Here is a 5,253-nt window from a genome sequence, read left to right as displayed (position 1 = left end):
CACCCACCGCCAACTCTTGGGTTACTCTTTTACCATCTCTTTTGACCGTCACAATATAACACTCCCATGGCTGAAAGGGCGAGCATGTTTGGTGGGGCCTATAATTGAGATCAAAAAAGAAATATTTTATTTTCAAAAGGTGACTCATTAGGCATATTGCTGTTTGTCTAAACTTATGAATATTTCACTATAATGAACTATTTACTCACAATTTATTTGTCTTAAAAGAAACTACTTATAAAAATTAATATCATACTTGAAAAAAATTAAAAATTTTATTTCATTTGGATTAAACACCACAACAACGTAAAGGATATTGTTACGACAGAGGGAGTCACGTAATGCTAGTAACACGTCATATTCTCGAACGTTCACGTCCCTTTCTGAAGTCTCGAGAGGTTACTAGATATGCGGTATTCTTGTATATATAAGACCGGTAAGAACTGACAGCAACAATGTAATGTAATTGAACTGCGGACAGAGAGAGACTATTGTTGGGTTGAGCGCGTGTGACGTTCGTTGTGAATTATAGCGTTTGTTTAACTTATAGTGTGACCGTTGAAATTAAGTGTATTGCAAAGTAGTATTCAGAAAGAATAAACCAGATTTATTTAAGAAAGGACTTGTATCGCTAAAGTTTCTTCGGAAAGAAATTATACGGAAAACAAACTGACGACCAGCGACGTAACAATATATTTGGCAGCCAGTATTATCAATTGAATACTCCATATTATCACAGAATTACATAAAGTGATGTTTAATAAATATATAAATGCAATCACACATACATAAATTTGTTTAATATTTTTCAGTTTATATTAAGCCTCAACAACTACTACCAAATAACGCTGCATGTATTAAAAAGGTCACCAGGGCACAGGATTTTCTTTTTGTTGTTGTTGCTTTAGTTCTTTAGGCTTGTTTTGATATGTAAAATGATTTGCCATCACAGGTTCGGTCTTCCTTTTAATGTTAATATTTACTTAACTGTTGAAATAATGTTTCCACACACAGACACACACACACATATATTATAAACAGATATGATTCGTGTGGAAATGCTGTCACTGTGACTCATGGAAATAATAACAGGTCTTTTAGAATAGACGTCCCTAAAATAATATTAGAGAGCCAACTGGAGCTATTGGCTTGTTTGTTTTGAATTTCGCGCAAAGCTATACGAGGGCTATCGGCACTAGCCGTCCCTAATTTAGCAGTGTAAGACTAGAGGGAAAGCAGCTAGTCATCACCAACTCTTGGGCTACTCTTTTACCAACGAACAGTGGGATTGACCATCACATTATAACGCCCCCACGGCTGAAAAGGCGAGCATGTTTGGTGGGGATTCGAACTCGCGACCCACAGATTGCGAGTCGAGCTCCCTAGCCACCTGGCCATGCCGGGCCAGGAGATATTGGTAAAACAAAGTTAAATATATGTGGTTCCTCTACATGTCTAATAGCTATTTCCACATAAATTCGCAGCCTGGCGATTTTTGTTTCTTCCACTTCTTTTGTGAATTGGTCCCTTTTAGACAAACAATGAGGAATTTCTAGCTTAACCCCCTTTTCCTTTAGTAAGTCTTCAATGAAAAACCCTTTATGTGCCATAACTCTGTCACCAGTTTAAAAAAGCTGGACAGTTCCAGATTGTTTTGTATTCTTTTTGTCAGAAATGGATAAGGCAAAAAGCGAAGAAACAGTTGTTATGCGTCCTGATGGTGAAATGCCAAAAGGTGTTTTAAAATTCGTTGTACACTTTTAGTTTGGATAAAATTCAGAGTTCAGACTGAATGCTGATGGTGTCTGAATTTTCAGTTCTGTACAATCTAATATTACGCATGTGGATGGATACACCTCTTTGAAACATTCGGGCATGTCATCATTCCCTTTCTTGCAACTAGACCAAATGAGAAGTGAACTTCACTGGAAACAAAGGAAGCTACTCCACGCTATAATAATCCTGCTGACAGTGGACTGTAAAACATTGAATCAACAACCAAGTTCTGCTGAAACAGGTCTAGTTTGATTTTTAGAAGAAAAAGACAAAACTGGCCAACCAATGGAAGGTTTTCTTGTCTAAATGCCAAATCTGTAGTAATGTTTTCCCATTGTTCAAGTCTTTGTCTTTAAATCTGAGACCACCTTGTCATTTTCTCTGTTGTTCGTTTTAATAAGTGGAACACATTCACAAGTAACGCATATGGTGCAAATCCTATGTAAAATAGTATTACTTTTGTTTCACTCGAGAATCTAGACAGAGCCAGTTGTCCTACATATTCCTTGAGCTGTTCAATATACTCGGTAACTTCACTTAATTTCTCTTCAGATGTTTTCTCTTCTGTTGGGGCAAGGTAGCCATAAAAGACTGGAGTAGTGTTGCCACTTTTTCAGCATCTGAGTTTTTCTTTCTTCCACAAAACTGAAAATGAAGAATAATTTAATTTAAACCCAATTCTTTGTAAATTGTTTTGAACACTATATAAATGTTGTTTTTTTTAATATTTTAATTTTCTAGTTTCTAATCACTGCGTCTTTTTTTTTTTTTTCAATCGGAGCATATGGATTTTCTGCTGGGCGTACCCACTATTCAGGGGAATATAGTTGGAACAGCATCTATGACCAGACAAGACATGCTAGCCAGAGTATCTGTGTAACCAATGGACTTAAAATGTGCAGAACACTTCTTGGTGTGAGCCTTGACCTGAAATAGTTTGAAACCGAATATTATACACAAAGATATATGTATGGCAGTCCTCGCATTTTAACTGTATCATGTACAATGGTCTATGCTAAGGGTGAGAGCTATTGTGACTGTAAACCCAGGCCCAAAAAAAGACTTACTGTAAAAAAAAGAAGAGCCGACTTCATTTTTTAAGGATACTGCTTAATAAAAATCATTCGACCAAGTCTACATATTTTTGAAGAGAGAGAAAGTTTGGGTGTGACGTGGGTAGGCCTATCGTGCGATGTATAGTGCAGATATTTGATTGGCTTGCCTCCGAATAGTGTGACAAGGTGTAGCCCCACTCTTACCTAATATATTAGGTCGTGACGAAGAATTTATTTTCGCGTTTTGAAGACGCTTGTTGAGTCTAACCCAAGGCAACACACTCATGAATTGGCCCTGAGATTGCATTTATCTCATGAAACAATAAGTAAACATCTAAGGAATTTGGGAAAACTCCATAAAGAAAATGTTTGGGTGCCTCAATAACTCTCCAATGATCATCATTTCCAACGTCTGAACGTTGCTTCGTCTCTTCTGGCGCATAATGCACGTGAACCATTTGTGGACAGAATTGTCACTGGTGATGAAAAATTGATTCTCTTTGCGAATATTAAATGGCAAAAACAATGGTTCAGTCCTAGACAAAAAACAACGTCCGACCCAAAAACCTAGACTCCATCTGCAGAAAATGATGCTTTGCATTTAGTGAGACATCAAAGGAGTAATTCATTTCGAACTCCTCAATCCACAGCCCTTCATCAGAAACGCCATTCACTCGTCAATTGGAAAGGTGTTCTTCTTCTCCACGGCAATGCACGTACACATGTGGCACGTTTGAATTGGGTTGGGAAGTTCTCCCCTACCCACCATATTCTCCAGATATGGAACAATCAGATTACCATCTTAATGGGAAAATGTGGAAGGTGTTATAGAGGACATCGACATGTTTTTTGCTTCAAAACCAAGTGATTTCTTTAATCAGGGCATTAACAATCTGATTGTAAGATGTAAATGCATCATCGATAAGAATGTAGACTATTTTATTTGATAAAAGTTTTGTTTTAATGTATAAGTTGTTCGGGTTTTTTGTTTAAAAAACAAGTGATTTATTTAATCTGGGCATTAACAACCTAATTGTAAGATGGAAAAGCATCATCGATAAGAATGGAGACTATTTCTTTTGATAAAAGTTTTGTTTTGATAAATACATTGTTCGGGTTTTTTCATCTAAAAAAAGCGATATTAATTTCTTGACGGCCTAATACTTACATACAATTTGCAATGCAAATATGCTAGGTGTAAGCGAGCCTAGACCTAATCATGTTAATCGACTGATCAGCCTCAGCCAATAAAAATCTCTTCACTTCACATTTTCATGACGCGGCTTGTGCCCAACACGTCGTTTCTTATGACATGATCAAGCACTAGGCCTAGGATATGACTAAACCAAGATTGCTAGGCTAGATTAAATTTGAAGATGTTGTTACGACAGCGGAAGTCACGTGTCTCTGGCAACACGTAATGAGTATCTCGAAGGTTCCTGAAGGCTCGAGACGCCCTCTATTTTTTATATATATGAAACCGGCGAGAAGTGACGGCATAGATATATAAATAATTGCAGACAGATAGAAACGTACAATTGAGTCAAGCGCGGTAGTAAGTAACGTGCGTGAATCGTTCGTTGTGAATTATAGCGTATGTTTTAGTTATAACGTGACTGTGGAAATTAAGTGTATTGCAGAGTTGAATTGAAAAAGAATAAACTAGTTTTATTTAAGAAAATAATTGTATCGCTGAAATTTCTCGGAAATAATTTCTACAAAAAAATTAACAAACAACTAGAGACGTAACAATATCTACATCATTAGAATCTTCATTTTCAAAGGCTTCGAATTTTGTTCAAGAAAAGTTAAATCATCGCTAATTAGGTAAGTAAGATATTTTAGCTTGTAGGATATATTGTATCAGTTAATTTTGTTTTTTCCACAGAATTTGCGAATTGTTATCACGAAAAAATCCATAATTACTTGTGGGTCTACATTGGCTCACTTATCAGCTGTAAATAATTATTTGACAACGTGATAAGCATCATGAAGTACAAAATTTGAAAATTTTGAGTTATACAGAAAATGATATGCACTCATTTGCTACAAAACTATTAGGTACCTCGTTCAGACATATCTCTCACTCTCATATACACATAGAAATAAGCTTATATATGCACCCACATAATATTCAACAAGTGTTCATCTTATCTATTATAGAGATGTACAAACACAAGAGCGGTTGTGAAAATTTAAAGTTGAAGAAAAAAATGAGAGAAAGTAGTAGTTAAAACTAGGAAGCTAAAGGATTTACGGACTTCGTCCTTTAGTACAGAAACCCTCGCCAGTCAAATCAGTAGAAACAACAATCTATGCACTAAATCTCTGAATGCTGGTGACCGTCAGCCTGATCATATCAATTCGAGCCGCTGCCTAAAATAAGAAAGTTCTGAAAACATAACTGCTAATCAAAACTATG

The sequence above is a fragment of the Limulus polyphemus genome, unplaced genomic scaffold, assembly GCF_000517525.1.
Source record: "Limulus polyphemus unplaced genomic scaffold, Limulus_polyphemus-2.1.2 Scaffold2177, whole genome shotgun sequence".
In the NCBI taxonomy this organism is placed as follows: domain Eukaryota; kingdom Metazoa; phylum Arthropoda; class Merostomata; order Xiphosura; family Limulidae; genus Limulus; species Limulus polyphemus.
The sequence above is the reverse complement of the archived record's forward strand: the minus strand, read 5'-3'. Positions refer to the sequence as shown.